This window comes from Pseudophryne corroboree, chromosome 1 (assembly GCF_028390025.1).
Source record: "Pseudophryne corroboree isolate aPseCor3 chromosome 1, aPseCor3.hap2, whole genome shotgun sequence".
Lineage (NCBI taxonomy): Eukaryota > Metazoa > Chordata > Amphibia > Anura > Myobatrachidae > Pseudophryne > Pseudophryne corroboree.
In genome coordinates, this window is record NC_086444.1 from 271557948 (window position 1) to 271574906 (window position 16959).

Here is a 16959-nt window from a genome sequence, read left to right on the forward strand (position 1 = left end):
TGGTGATGTATGCCTATGTAAGCCTGGCACATACACTGCTGGTAATGTGTGTCTACGTAAGTCTGGCACATAGACTACTGGCGCAGACCCGCATATATCTTGCGGTAATTTTAACATGCCTTTGCAGGAAAATGTGACCATTTTAACACCTGTAATTTGGGGCACAATTGCGGACACCACTAAATCAGACCCAATGTGATTCACCATTCATTCTTATTTTCAGTCCAACATGACACAAAGGGCCTGATCGATAGTTGTACGCAAACCCAATATTTTTGCAGTTGAGTTACTATTGGCGGTCTGCACATGTGCCGTAATGGCTCTGTGATGGCAGTAGCAGACAAGGTTTATTTCCAAGGCGTTTGACAATCAGAGACCATTTGGGGAGGTGTAAGGGAAGGCCAGCAATAACGCAGGCATGCTGCAACCATTTTGAGGGCATGTTTGAGGCTGTGACTGTGATTCTGTATGCAGATGCAATGTCTCCGGCGTCTTACGTCCTGCGACCATGCTGCGCAAGCAGAGGGGCACTCAGAACTTTAATAATGTACTGATCTGTGACGGATGCTGCATCTTTGTGCACAGTCGCTGGGGCTGATAGTGTCTTATTTGTACCATCAGACAATACATGACAATTATAATGCATCATAATTTCAATAAAACATGAGGAATGTAAATAATTAGTGATAAAGTATTAGATTCCAACAAGTTATTAAGTCCAGCCAGGCTCAGGCTTCCCTTTCTCCTTTTACCATTGATTTACCTCATCGCAGGAGGCCATAGGGCTTACCAGGTAGATTCCTGGTGTCTGTGGGGCCTGTTTTGTATGTTGTCATCTGGCCCCACCCCCCACATGACAGGCAGCCCACCGCACTCAGTACACTGCGTTGCCCCCATTGATTCTGTTATTCCATCTCTGCAATTCAGCAACTCTGCCATCCATTGATGCTACCATGTCTAAACAATGGGATCCGGATTGAAAGTCGACAGTAACTAGGTCGACAATGTCTAGGTCGACCACTATTGGTCGACAGTAACTAGGTCGACAGGGTGTCTAGGTCGACATGGTCTTTATGTCGACATGTTCTAGGTCGACAGGTCAAAGGTCGACATGAGTTTTTCACAATTTTTTCCTTTTTTTGAAGTACCACTGTAACATCACAATACATTCAGCTGCAGGCAGCTAAACAGTACCACTGTGAAAGCTAGAGATGTGTGGCGGGCACTTTTTGTGTTTTGTGTTTTGGTTTTGATTCTAATTCCACTTTCGTGTTTTGGTTTTGGCTTGGTTTTGCCAAAACCACCCTTTCGTGTTTTGGTTTTGAAAAAAAACATAAAAACCAACCACTAAAATCACAGAATTTGGGGGTAATTTTGCTCCTACTGTATTATTAACCTCAATAACAATAATTTCCACTCATTTCCAGTCTATTCTGAACACCTCACACCTCACAATATTGTTTTTAGGCCAAAAGGTTGCACTGAGGTTGCTGGATGACTAAGCTAAGCGACACAAGTGGACAACACAAACACCTGGCCCATCTAGGAGTGGCACTGCAGTGTCTGACAGGAGGGCAGATATAAAAAAAGGCCCCAAACAGCACATCATGCAAAGAAGAAAAAGAATTGCAATGAGGTAGTCGTATGATTAAGCCAAGCGACACAAACAATTGGCCCATCTAGGCGTGGCACTGCAGTGGCAGACAGGAGGGCAGATATAAAAAAAAGGCCCCAAGCAGCACATCATGCAAAGAAGAAAAAGAATTGCAATGAGATAGTTGTATGATTAAGCCAAGCAACACAAGCAATTGGCCCATCTAGGCGTGGCACTGCAGTGGTAGAAAAAAAGGCCCCTAACAGCACATGATGCAAAGAAGAAAAAAAGGTGCACCAAGGTTGCTGTTGGCTTAAGCTAAGTGACACAACCACCTGGCCCATCTAGTAGTATCAAGCAGTGGCTGAATGTCGAGAGTGGGCCACAATTGATCGATCCACTGACAGCATCTCCATCACGCTCCAGTCACTTTAAAAAAAATCTGCAATTGGTGGACTTATACGGCAGTACCCCAGGACTAATACAGCAGTACCCCTGTACTCATACGGCAGTGTCAGACAGGATAGCCATTTTTAAAAACTAGGCCCTAAACAGCACCTCATGCAAAGATTTCGAAGAGGTGCAATGAAGTAGCTGTATGACTAGGCCAATCGACACAAACAATTCCAACTGGAATTATACGTCCAAATCACTAGAATTAATTGGCAAGATCACTGTAATTAATAATTATAAATCACTGAAATTAATTGGCAACATCACTGTAATTATACGTTCAAATCACTGGCATTAAATGGCAAAATCTCGCTATCGCTTGCCTAGTGAAGTGGAATCTAGATGGGATTTGTTACCAGGTACACAATACCTCCATCAATTGTCTAAATCACACTGCACTAATGGCGGATAACGGATGCACGTGTAACACCAACATAAGTGTTAAGGCCTCAGTTATGAGGGCTTCCATCGTCATGTGTAGCTGAACCACTAGTCGTGAACATAGGCCAGGGCCTCAGCTGTTCCTTGCCACTCTGTGTCGTAAATGGCATATTGGCAAGTTTACGTTTCTCCTCAGACGATTTAAATTTCTTTTTTTGGTTCTTTTTACTGAACTTTGGCTTTTTGGATTTTACATGCCCTCTACTATCACATTGGGCATCGGCCTTGGCAGACGACGTTGATGGCATTTCATTGTCTATGTCATGGCTAGTGGCAGCAGCTTCAGCACTAGGAGGAAGTGGTTCTTCTTAATCTTTCCCTATTTTATCCTCAAAATTTTTGTTCTCCAAAACAAGCACTAAAGCATTTAGCAGCACAGCGACAAATCATATTTAAACCTGCTGACAAGGGGGGAGCATTGGTGATTCAAAATCTTGAGCAATATAAACTGGAAATTGAACGCCAACTCGCAGACCATGTGACCTACAAGAAATTAACACAAGACCCTACAGCCAGCTATAAAAAAGAACTTATAACTATGTTAGATGATGGGGTGCGAGAGGGAGTCATCTCCAGTAAGATCCGAGAGGCACTAGTTCCAGCTCATCCAGTGATGCCAGTGCTCTATGCTACACCCAAGATCCACAAAACCACGGTCAACCCCCCCGGATGCCCTATAATCTCAGCCAGACAGTCTTTGTTTCAACCAACTGCACTTTTCCTGGATTCACTTTTCCAAACATGCATTCAGTCACATGACAGATTTCTTCTGGACACAACTTCATTACTTAAGAAATTGCAACAATTGCCAAAATTGGATAATTATGTATTGCTTTGTAGCATTGACGTGCAAAGTTTATACACGATCATTCCACATCATATGGGTTTAGCTTCTGTGGAACGGTATTTACAAGGCCATGTTGAGTTTAAGAGTCCTAATGTACATTTTTGTTTGCAGCTTCTTAATATGATTTTGACAAAAAATTTTTTCTATATGATGGGAACATCTACCTCCAATGTACTGGGTGTGCTATGGGGTCCTCAGTAGCCCCAGCATACTTCAACATCTTTATGTTTGAAGTAGAGCAACAGATTTTCTTTGATAACCCAGATATAGCAAGTAAAATAGTATTTTACTGTCGTTATATTGACAACCTGCTCCTTTTCTGGAAAGGGCCCCGACAAGAGTTGGAGGGTATCATTGATCAACATAATAGGCAAACCCAGCCAGTGAAACTGACATACAATATAGAGGATACTTGTATCAACTATTTGGATGTCAGAATTACCCTTGAGGCAGGATATATTCAAACATCTATATTTTTAAAGCCGACTGATCGGAATAATCTTTTACATCACACTAGCTTTCACCCAGTACCCCTCAAGCAGGGTCTGCCTTATTCTCAGTTCGTGCGTGTCAGACGTATTATGTCTGACCTCATCCTGGCTGAGACCCAAATGAACCAGATGATGACAAAAAATTTTGAGAGAGGATATCATATTGATTCATTGGAACAAGCTAAATGCAAGGCCCTTAATCTTGATAGAGCAAGTCTATTGCAGGAACACCTTACAACGACTCAGGCCCGTTCTATTATTCCTTGGGTAGGTCAATATAATGCTGCTAGCAAGGGTATCAATCAGATATCAAAAAATCTTTGGCATATTGTCCAAAGTGACCCAGAATTGAAACTTGCTGATACCAAACTCATATATTGCTATACACGAGGTAAGAACCTTAGAGATATCTTGGTTCGTACAGATATAACTACCCATACCCCTAGATTTGAAGGGAGACAGGGCCTCAAGAAGGGCTGTTTCAGGTGCACTTGCACCACATGTCAGTTCCTGATTGCGGGGGAGACATTTCAGCATCCATACTCTGGCCATACATTCCACATTAGACATCGCTTTACCTGTTCATCAAAATTTGTGGTGTACCAACTTCTATGTCCCTGTGGGCTGTCATACGTCGGTAAAACTGAACGCATGTTCAAGGAACGTATGGCAGCCCACAGATCGTCAATTAAGGATGCGATCAGTAAGGGCGATAGTGAACAGCCGGTGGCCAGACATTTTAGCCAGGCCCGCCATCCACTGGTATCATTACGATACCGAATGATTGATCAGGTCCAACCTCTGTCCAGAGGTGGTGATCGTGGTAACCGATTACTGTAACTTGAATCACAGTGGATCCATAGATTGGATACTGTACACCTGAGGGGTTTGAATGACCACATTGGTCTTGGTTGTTTTATCTAGTGCTGATGTAATTATATAATTTGTCTAGTAAACTTTCGGTATTTTTCTGTCTTTTTGTTGCAAATCTATAGCGGTGTTTGCTAGCAATCTCTAGGTAGAGTAGAATGTCTATATAATCCATGTATATGCCTGTAGATACCTCGTTTTTATATATGGCATAAAGCTTTTTATTAATTTGAGCAATGGGTTAATACCCATTGACATACTAGCGTAAGCATTTGGAGGTATTTTACATGGTATATTATATGGTATAATGACGGACGATTGCTTGATTATGTTTTAATAGCGTGTATACCGTTGTCTTGGTGATGGGGAGCACAGTGATGACGGAGCTACTGCATACGTCATCGAGTGAGCGCCAGCCGGAGCGGGCGGGTGATCCGCCCACCAGAAGACGCCAGTCACCGGGTGATCTGTGGCTGTTAAAAGGTATGTTTGATCACTTGTTTGTAAGCTGACCTGCCGAAAGTGCTAGATTAAAAGCACTGAAATGTTGTCTACTCCGATGTTGCTTTGAGTTTGATTTATTTAGACGCTTGGAGTGCCATACTACCAATCTGCTGTTGCTGTCACTTCCTTGTTCAGGCATTCAGCGCATAGAAATCACCAACGGGAAAGCCGGATCACCAAACTGTATGTATATATATATATATATATATATATATATACATATATAAAAATTGTTTTACTTATATGGGAAAATGATTGCTATTTTCAATACTTGTTATGTTGTTAATCGTCACTATATCACTTTCATTGATTGGGGCCTCCACAAGTATGTTGCCCACAGACCTTAATCCGGCCCTGGCGCTACTCCATGGCAGCCATTACTCTGGGATTACATCCCATTCTCCTAGGTCTAGACAGGAAGTTTTTTTCACAGCAGGTACCGCCCACTCTGGGTATATAAGTCCATTCCCCCCATAGCCTCCTCAGTCTTTTTCCTATCTCCTAAGGTAGGACAGAGTAGCAGTTTGTTATTTTTTTAATATGAGGCTTACCTGTGTATTCCCAGCCTAATGCGCCTCTGTGTAGTCACGGTTCTGGAAGGGGAGGGAGAAGTGCTGCATAACTTCCACCGGAGGTCTAACATAGCTGCCTGAAGCGGCATTATTAAGCCCGCTTGCCGCTGTTACCGCTGCTCTTTACCGCTGGACTGGGCATTACAGAGCTGGAGGGCGGAAGTAAGCTGATTGCTGGCAGGCGGAAGTGACGCGACCAATCCCAGGATGCTTTGCGGGATGGTCTGCGCATGCGCCACCTGCCTAGGAGGTCTAGGGGGATAAAATGGCGCTGTACAACGCTGGCCATGGATGTCTTTTCCTCTCACTGGATTCTGATAATTTGTGTCCAACCTGCACTACGGATAAAGAGCCTTCTCCTCTAAAGCCTGTTTGTACCCAGGAGAGGTAAGTCCTCATTTAGGGCACGTTTTTTGCTGTATTATAGTTAGGGTGTTTAGTGTTAGGTGTTCCTCTGTTACAGTGTCTGAAACAGGAGCAAAAAAGAAGACATGTAAAAAGAAGCATATATCAAACTGTGTTACTTGTGATAAAGTGTTTTCTGGAGATAAAAATGTTAAGTTCTGCTCAGAATGTAATATATCCTCTGGACTGTCTAAGCATATACAGGATCTTATGGACTGGATGAAGAGGTCTTTTGTTACTAAAGAGGAATTAAGGGATTTACAGGGATCTAAAAGATAGAGATGAGCGGGTTCGGTTCCTCGGAATCCGAACCCGCCCGAACTTCAGCTTTTTTCTCACGGGTCCGAGCGACTCGGATCCTCCCGCCTTGCTTGGTTAACCCGAGCGCGCCCGAACGTCATCATCCCGCTGTCGGATTCTCGCGAGACTCGGATTCTATATAAGGAGCCGCGCGTCGCCGCCATTTTCACACGTGCATTGAGATTGATAGGTAGAGGACGTGGCTGGCGTCCTCTCCGTTTATAGAGAAGAGACTAGAGTAGAGAGAGACACAGTATTTAGTAATTTTGGGGAGCATTAGGAGTACTACTACTTGCTGAAGTGATAGTGTGACTGTGTATATCTGACTTGTGGGGGAGACAGTGGGGAGCAGTTAGAGTCTGAGAGCTCAGAGCAGGAGTACATATTTTAACGTACAGTGCACACTTTTGCTGCCAGAGTGCCACACTGCCATTGTGACCACACTGACCACCAGTATATTGTGATTATCTGCTTAGGAGTACTACTTGCAAGTTGCTGATAGTGTGACCAGTGACCTGACCACCAGTTTAATTAATCACCACCAGTTTAATATATATATATATAATTGTATATATATATAATTGTAATATACCACCTACCCGTGTTTTTTTCTTTTCTTTCTTCTTGATACATACTATAGTAGCTTACTGTAGCAGTCTGCGGTGCTGAGCTGACAGTGTCCAGCAGGTCCGTCATCAGTCATTACATAATAAATATATATACCTGTCCGGCTGCAGTACTAGTGATATTATACATATATATATTAATTTCATCTCATTATCATCCAGTCTATATTAGCAGCAGACACAGTACGGTAGTCCACGGCTGTAGCTACCTCTGTGTCGGCAGTCGCTCGTTCATCCATAATTGTATACCACCTACCCGTGGTTTTTTTTTTTCTTTCTTCTTGATACATACTACTATAGTAGCTTACTGTAGCAGTCTGCGGTGCTGAGCTGACAGTGTCCAGCAGGTCCGTCATCAGTCATTACATAATAAATATATATACCTGTCCGGCTGCAGTACTAGTGATATTATATATATATATATATATATATATATATATATATATATTAATTTCATCTCATTATCATCCAGTCTATATTAGCAGCAGACACAGTACGGTAGTCCACGGCTGTAGCTACCTCTGTGTCGGCAGTCGCTCGTCCATCCATAATTGTATACCACCTACCCGTGGTTTTTTTTTTCTTTCTTCTTGATACATACTACTATAGTAGCTTACTGTAGCAGTCTGCGGTGCTGAGCTGACAGTGTCCAGCAGGTCCGTCATCAGTCATTACATAATAAATATATATACCTGTCCGGCTGCAGTACTAGTGATATTATATATATATATATATATATATATATTAATTTCATCTCATTATCATCCAGTCTATATTAGTAGCAGACACAGTACGGTAGTCCACGGCTGTAGCTACCTCTGTGTCGGCAGTCGCTCGTCCATCCATAAGTATACTAGTATCCATCCATCTCCATTGTTTACCTGAGGTGCCTTTTAGTTGTGCCTATTAAAATATGGAGAACAAAAATGTTAAGGTTCCAAAAATAGGGAAAGATCAAGATCCACTTCCACCTCGTGCTGAAGCTGCTGCCACTAGTCATGGCCGAGACGATGAAATGCCATCAACGTCGTCTGCCAAGGCCGATGCCCAATGTCTTAGTACAGAGCATGTAAAATCCAAAACACCAAATATCAGTAAAAAAAGGACTCCAAAATCTAAAATAAAATTGTCGGAGGAGAAGCGTAAACTTGCCAATATGCCATTTACCACACGGAGTGGCAAGGAACGGCTGAGGCCCTGGCCTATGTTCATGGCTAGTGGTTCAGCTTCACATGAGGATGGAAGCACTCAGCCTCTCGCTAGAAAAATTAAACGACTCAAGCTGGCAAAAGCACAGCAAAGAACTGTGCGTTCTTCGAAATCCCAAATCCACAAGGAGAGTCCAATTGTGTCGTTTGCGATGCCTGACCTTCCCAACACTGGACGTGAAGAGCATGCGCCTTCCACCATTTGCACGCCCCCTGCAAGTGCTGGAAGGAGCACCCGCAGTCCAGTTCCTTGTAGTCAGATTGAAGATGTCAGTGTTGAAGTACACCAGGATGAGGAGGATATGGGTGTTGCTGGCGCTGGGGAGGAAATTGACCAGGAGGATTCTGATGGTGAGGTGGTTTGTTTAAGTCAGGCACCCTGGGAGACACCTGTTGTCCGTGGGAGGAATATGGCCATTGACATGCCTGGTGAAAATACCAAAAAAATCAGCTCTTCGGTGTGGAAGTATTTCAACAGAAATGCGGACAACAGGTGTCAAGCCGTGTGTTGCCTTTGTCAAGCTGTAATAAGTAGGGGTAAGGACGTTAACCACCTCGGAACATCCTCCCTTATACGTCACCTGCAGCGCATTCATCATAAGTCAGTGACAAGTTCAAAAACTTTGGGCGACAGCGGAAGCAGTCCACTGACCAGTAAATCCCTTCCTCTTGTAACCAAGCTCACGCAAACCACCCCACCAACTCCCTCAGTGTCAATTTCCTCCTTCCCCAGGAATGCCAATAGTCCTGCAGGCCATGTCACTGGCAATTCTGACGAGTCCTCTCCTGCCTGGGATTCCTCCGATGCATCCTTGCGTGTAACGCCTACTGCTGCTGGCGCTGCTGTTGTTGCTGCTGGGAGTCGATGGTCATCCCAGAGGGGAAGTCGTAAGCCCACTTTTACTACTTCCACCAAGCAATTGACTGTCCAACAGTCCTTTGCGAGGAAGATGAAATATCACAGCAGTCATCCTGTTGCAAAGCGGATAACTGAGGCCTTGACAACTATGTTGGTGTTAGACGTGCGTCCGGTATCCGCCGTTAGTTCACAGGGAACTAGACAATTTCTTGAGGTAGTGTGCCCCCGTTACCAAATACCATCTAGGTTCCACTTCTCTAGGCAGGCGATACCGAGAATGTACACGGACGTCAGAAAAAGACTCACCAGTGTCCTAAAAAATGCAGTTGTACCCAATGTCCACTTAACCACGGACATGTGGACAAGTGGAGCAGGGCAGGGTCAGGACTATATGACTGTGACAGCCCACTGGGTAGATGTATGGACTCCCGCCGCAAGAACAGCAGCGGCGGCACCAGTAGCAGCATCTCGCAAACGCCAACTCTTTCCTAGGCAGGCTACGCTTTGTATCACCGGTTTCCAGAATACGCACACAGCTGAAAACCTCTTACGGCAACTGAGGAAGATCATCGCGGAATGGCTTACCCCAATTGGACTCTCCTGTGGATTTGTGGCATCGGACAACGCCAGCAATATTGTGTGTGCATTAAATATGGGCAAATTCCAGCACGTCCCATGTTTTGCACATACCTTGAATTTTGTGGTGCAGAATTTTTTTAAAAACGACAGGGGCGTGCAAGAGATGCTGTCGGTGGCCAGAAGAATTGCGGGACACTTTCGGCGTACAGGCACCACGTACAGAAGACTGGAGCACCACCAAAAACGCCTGAACCTGCCCTGCCATCATCTGAAGCAAGAAGTGGTAACGAGGTGGAATTCAACCCTATATATGCTTCAGAGGTTGGAGGAGCAGCAAAAGGCCATTCAAGCCTATACAATTCAGCACGATATAGGAGGTGGAATGCACCTGTCTCAAGCGCAGTGGAGAATGATTTCAACGTTGTGCAAGGTTCTGCTGCCCTTTGAACTTGCCACACGTGAAGTCAGTTCAGACACTGCCAGCCTGAGTCAGGTCATTCCCCTCATCAGGCTTTTGCAGAAGAAGCTGGAGACATTGAAGGAGGAGCTAACACGGAGCGATTCCGCTAGGCATGTGGGACTTGTGGATGGAGCCCTTAATTCGCTTAACAAGGATTCACGGGTGGTCAATCTGTTGAAATCAGAGCACTACATTTTGGCCACCGTGCTCGATCCTAGATTTAAAACCTACCTTGGATCTCTCTTTCCGGCACACACAAGTCTGCTGGGGTTCAAAGACCTGCTGGTGAGAAAATTGTCAAGTCAAGCGGAACGCGACCTGTCAACATCTCCTCCTTCACATTCTCCCGCAACTGGGGGTGCGAGGAAAAGGCTCAGAATTCCGAGCCCACCCGCTGGCGGTGATGCAGGGCAGTCTGGAGCGACTGCTGATGCTGACATCTGGTCCGGACTGAAGGACCTGACAACGATTACGGATATGGACATGTCGTCTACTGGCACTGCATATGATTCTCTCCCCATTGAAAGAATGGTGGAGGATTATATGAGTGACCGCATCCAAGTAGGCACGTCAGACAGTCCGTACTTATACTGGCAGGAAAAAAAGGCAATTTGGAGGCCCTTGCACAAACTGGCTTTATTCTACCTAAGTTGCCCTCCCACAAGTGTGTACTCCGAAAGAGTGTTTAGTGCCGCCGCTCACCTTGTCAGCAATCGGCGTACGAGGTTACATCCAGAAAATGTGGAGAAGATGATGTTCATTAAAATGAATTATAATCAATTCCTCCGTGGAGACATTGACCAGCAGCAATTGCCTCCACAAAGTACACAGGGAGCTGAGATGGTGGATTCCAGTGGGGACGAATTGATAATCTGTGAGGAGGGGGATGTACACGGTGATATATCGGAGGATGATGATGAGGTGGACATCTTGCCTCTGTAGAGCCAGTTTGTGCAAGGAGAGATTAATTGCTTCTTTTTTGGTGGGGGTCCAAACCAACCCGTCATTTCAGTCACAGTCGTGTGGCAGACCCTGTCACTGAAATGATGGGTTGGTTAAAGTGTGCATGTCCTGTTTATACAACATAAGGGTGGGTGGGAGGGCCCAAGGACAATTCCATCTTGCACCTCTTTTTTCTTTAATTTTTCTTTGCGTCATGTGCTGTTTGGGGAGTATTTTTTGGAAGGGCCATCTTGCGTGACACTGCAGTGCCACTCCTAGATAGGCCAGGTGTTTGTGTCGGCCACTAGGGTCGCTTAGCTTAGTCATCCAGCGACCTCTTTGCAAATTTTAGGACTAAAAATAATATTGTGAGGTGTGAGGTATTCAGAATAGACTGAAAATGAGTGGAAATTATGGTTTTTGAGGTTAATAATACTTTGGGATCAAAATGACACCCAAATTCTATGATTTAAGCTGTTTTTTTAGTGTTTTTTGAAAAAAACACCCGAATCCAAAACACACCCGAATCCGACAAAAAAAATTCGGTGAGGTTTTGCCAAAACGCGGTCGAACCCAAAACACGGCCGCGGAACCGAACCCAAAACCAAAACACAAAACCCGAAAAATTTCAAGTGCACATCTCTACTAAAAGATCCAGATCCCAAACAAGTCTACATTCTGAATATGATACAGGTTCACAAGATTTGTTGTTGGAGGAGTATACTGAGAGTGTTTCCAGTGCAGAATTGGGAGAAATCTAGGAAACTGGTAGAATGTTTAATTTGGATATTGTGGTTAATTTGTTAATGAACATATACAAAACTATGGGGTCGATTCTATTCGGCAACTTAAGAATAGCGCCGGGAATTAGCTCCCGACGCTATTCAATTCAGCTCCAGTTAAGTCGGCGATGTCCCGTTCTCGACGATTTAACAGGTAGTTTTGTCGGGAGAACGGGCAATCTCCGACTTAACTACCCGCGGCGATGCTGATTCCCGACAGAATCAGCCTCGCGCCGGCCGCGAGGCAGCACTTTTGTCGGGTTTCTTCTCTCATCCCCCGGGGATGAGAGAAGAATTCCCGACAATTGCGGGTCACTAGCAGCTGAATTGAATAGCGTCGGGAGCTAATTCCCGGCGCTATTCTTAAGTTGCCGAATAGAATCGACCCCTATGAATCTTAAAGAAACTCCTGAAACTGAGACCAATCAGGATTCATTGTTTGAGGATAGAATAAAGAAGAATAGATTCTTCCTGGTGCACAAGGTGTTAAAGGATATCATGTCTTTACAATGGCAAAATTTGGACAAGTGAATGAGTAATTTTAAAAGGATAGACCGCATATATTCTATAGAGGATGAAGAGATTATTAAATGGTGTTCTATGCCCAAAATAGATGCAGCAGTATCAGAAGTTGTCTCTAGAACCACTATTTTACTGGAAGATGGGGCAATACTGAAGGATGGCATGGATAAAAAAAAATGGAAAGCTCTTTAAAAAAAAGTGCATAATTCATCGGCAGTATCGTTAAAAGCTGGAGTGGCCATGGAATCAGCTGCCAGAGCACTAAGACTATGGGGATAGAGTCTGCGTAATGACATAGAAGAACAAATCTCTAGACAGTATCTACAGAAAAACCTGGCTGTTATGATGAAAGCTATAGAATACATCTGTGAGGACTCTCTTGATGTGGTGGAATATGCGGCAAAATCGGCAGGAGTATCTGCAAGAAGGGCGTTATGGTTATGTCCCTGGACTGCAGATTCAAATTGGTATCTCTTACTTATGAAGGCTCTCTATTGTATGGCAATAAATTAGAAACTATGGCCCTCATTCCGAGTTGTTCGCTCGCTAGCTGCTTTTAGCAGCATTGCACACGCTAGGCCGCCGCCCTCTGGGAGTGTATCTTAGCATAGCAGAATAGCGAATGAAAGATTAGCAGAACTGCTACTAAATAATTCTTTGCAGTTTCTGAATAGCTCCAGACCTACTCCTAGATTGCGATCAGCTCAGTCCGTTTAGTTCCTGGTTTGACGTCACAAACACGCCCTGCATTCGGCCAACCACTCCCCCGTTTCCTCAGACACTCCCGTGTTTTTCCCTGACACGCCTGCGTTTTTTAGCACACTCCCAGAAAACACTCAGTTACCAACCAGAAACGCCCCTTTCCCCTTTCCAATCTTTCACCGATCAGCAGTGTGACTGAAAAGCGTCACTCGAACACCAGCAAATCTACTAAATTTTGTGTTAAATAACTTAGAGCATGCGCTCTGCGTACCATGCGCATGCACAGTTAGCAGCAAATTGCAGCATAGCGAAAATCGTCAACGAGCGAACAACTCGGAATGACCTTGGGCGAGGTGGAGAATGAGAACACTTCAGTGGAATATTCTTAACTTTGTAAAATGGGGTACAGCGTTGGATTACAGAATAAGATTGAATCAAGTGAAGAAAGAATCTCTATACTGGTGGACAGACCCAAAGTTACAACAAAAAACTACATCACTGTTCCAGCATCAATATGTGATGTTAACAAATGATGCAAATGCTACAGGTTGGGGTGCCCATCTGTCAGGACAGACCTGTCAGGGTATATGCTCCAGTCAAGAGAAAGTGATGTCCTCAAATATGAGGGAAATGAGGGCAGTGTGGAATTCGATTATCTACATCCAAACCCAATTAAAAGATTTACACGTGAAAGTGTTTTCAGAATATGTGACAGTGGTAGCATACCTAAACCATCAAGGAGGCACCAAAACTCAGACCCTCTGGGAAGAAGTGGAAAAATCTTAAGCTTAGGCTTAGGCGGAACAAAACCTAAGTTCCATATCAGCACTCCATGTTCCAGGGGAAAACAACACAGTGGCAGACTACCTCAGCAGACACGAAGTGTTACCCTGAGAATGGGAGCTGGATGATCAGATCTTTCAGCAAATAGTAGCAAAATTCGGTAAGCCTCAGATAGATCTGATGGCCACACATCGAAATACAAAGATAAAGTGTTTCTTTTCAAGACACCAGATTCCAAGTTCAAGCTGGATAGATGCAGTCTCCCAATATGGAACTTCGGTCTGGGTTATGTGTTTCCACCATTACCAATGATTGCTCGTGTTCTGAAGAAAATAGGAGAGGAAAAAGCAATGGTAATAATAGTCTTACCCTTTTGGCCGAAAAGGCATGGTTCCCAACTGTACTGAGGATGGCAGTTCAGGATCCTAGGACGTTACCAATAACACCGGGGTTGTTGCGCCAGCGCCCGACATATGACCCGAAGTTGCAAAGTTTTCATTTAACAGTGTGGAAATTGATCAGGTGGTCCACTTACTCATGAAGGCAAGAAAGAAGATTTCCTCAAACACCTATTATAGGGTATGGAAAAAGTTTATCGCATGGTCTGGAAACAATTTAGATGTCTCGAAGGTTGAAATTCCTCAAATACTACAGTTCTTAAGTGATGAGTTTGAAAAAGACCAAGCAGTTTCAACAATCAAGGTACACATATGAGCCCATAATGTGTTCTTATGGAAAATAAATTGTCGGAGAACTAGTCCGGGGTTTCTACTAAAGGTAGTTTCATTGTTTCACATGAACCAAGAAATTATTTGACCATCTTTCTTTCCTCACCCCAAAAATGATGATGAGGAAAAGTTACACATGCTGGGTGTATTGTGGACAGTTTCCATATACTTTGATAGAGTTAACTATATCCGCAAGGCAAAAAAACTATTTGTTCTGCATTCTGGAATAAGGAAGGGCGAAGCACCGTCCAAAGTAACTATTTCAAGATGGATTAAAGAATTGATTTCATTCATCTATGAAGAGAGTGGTCATGAGTTTCTTGAACAACTTTAATGCACACTCAGCTAGGGCTTTTGCTACATCCTGGGCAAGGAAGGTTCAAGTGTCAGTAAAGGATATATGTGCAGCAGCTAAATGGTCATCCAGTCATATGTTTTCCAGACATTATGCTTTGGATGTTTCTGATGCCCACTTTGGGAAAGCTGTACTTGAACAAGCAGTGTTATAAATTCTTACAATTAACATAAATCAGTATCTCATCTGTTGTTTATTTCCCACCCAATGTGGATGCTTTGGTATATCCCAGAGAAATGGCTCCCATGGAGGAGCGCAGAAGAAAGTTGCAAATTATACTTACAGATAATTTTGTTTCTTCAAGATATTCCATGGCAGCCTATAGTTTCCCTCCCTCATTATGTGTTTTTTCATAGTGTTTAGATGAGGAGACACTCAGACTGGGGAGGCTACGGGGGGATGGACTTATATAACCAGAGTGGGCAGTACCTGCTGTGAAAAAAACTTCCTGTCTAGACCTAGGGGAATGGGATGTAATCCCAGAGTAATGGCTGCCATGGAGTATCTTAAAGAAACAAAATTATCGGTAAGTATAAATAATTTTCACCTTTTTTTTCATTCTGACCACTGAACGCATCTTGTGTCCCTAGCCCTGTTTCCACCTGTCAGAGACATTTATTATCTTCCTTTGAAAACTAGCAGTGATGTTATACTAAGGCCCATTTCATGTTTGTACACAATGCCGATGTATTCGCAGTGGAGAAATTATCAGCAGACTGCGCATGTGCTGCGATCGCACTGCGGGAGTAATTCCAAGTTGATCGCAGCAGGAAATTTTTTAGCAGTTGGGCAAAACCATGTGCACTGCAGGGGAGGCAGATATAACATGTGCAGAGAGAGATAGATTTGGGTGTGGTGAGTTCAATCTGCAATCTAAATTGCAGTGTAAAAATAAAGCAGCCAGTATTTACCCTGCACAGAAACAAAATAACCCACCCAAATCTAACTCTTTCTGCACATGTTATATCTGCCCCCCCTGCAGTGCACATGGTTTTGCCCAACTGCTAAAAAATTTCCTGCTGCGATCAACTTGGAATTACCCCCTGCATGCATGCCAAGGACTTTGCAATCACACTTGCACTGACATTTTATATGCAGAGTTATTGATAGGAAGGGACTGTTTGGGGGACTTAACATGGGAGTGGCAGCAAAAAACACAGGCATGTCATGGCCAGGCGTGTATTTAGCTGCGATCATGTATGTAGAGAAACATGGAGCCACCGTCGCTACTGTCGCAGCTGTAGGTCACCCATAGGAGTCGATGTTCCTTGTTATTGCGTCAGCGCTGTGTATGCGTACACCATTGCAGGGGACTTTGTGATGACTCCAGTGGGTGTTTCTCTTCATTTCTGGGCGGCAGCTTCACTTGTGATAATTAGGAATTCTGTAACCTAGAAAAAAGGGAACATGACTTAGTCCCTAAGTGTTTTAAAACATGCTAATCTTTTTACCATGGAAAATAATACATTCAAAAAAATCCCATCTCTTTAAGAATCAGAGCTGGTTGTATCTCAGGATGTGTCCAACTCTGTAAGGGCAGAATATTTACCATTTTTATGGATAGAAACCAGTAGTATGTTTGCCAAGTTAAAATCAGTAGAAAGACATGGTATACGCGCCTGCTGGGAGAGCTGCTGCGGTGGTGGCTCTGGAGACGAGCAGAATCGGTCCCCACCTTGCCCAAGAGGAGGCTCCGGAGGCTGCCCCCACTGCAGGTGTGCAGGTTGGACCTGTACTGCTGATGCTGCCTCTTAGATGTGCGGGAGAGAAGCACAGACACACAATCAGGTGGGTAGGGCTGACAATAGTGGGAAGGCCCCCCCCCCACACAGGCACAAAGAAAAATAGTGATAGCCAGGTCCGTCACATAGAGAGCTGGGAAGGCTGCATGCAGCGCAACCTCCGGCTCTCTGGTCTTTCCGCCCCATCCCCACGT

The 16959-nt window shown here is 44.2% G+C and overlaps 1 long non-coding RNA gene across 1 annotated transcript in view; it reads right to left on the reverse strand.

Annotated features, from left to right (window-relative positions):
- Positions 1 to 16056: 16056 nt before the first annotated feature.
- Positions 16057 to 16959, reverse strand: part of LOC135056793 (uncharacterized) — a 90764-nt gene continuing 89861 nt past the window's right edge. The window contains exon 5 of the long non-coding RNA XR_010244078.1: positions 16057 to 16414. This is a non-coding gene — a long non-coding RNA (uncharacterized LOC135056793). The remainder of the gene's footprint in view (positions 16415 to 16959) is intronic.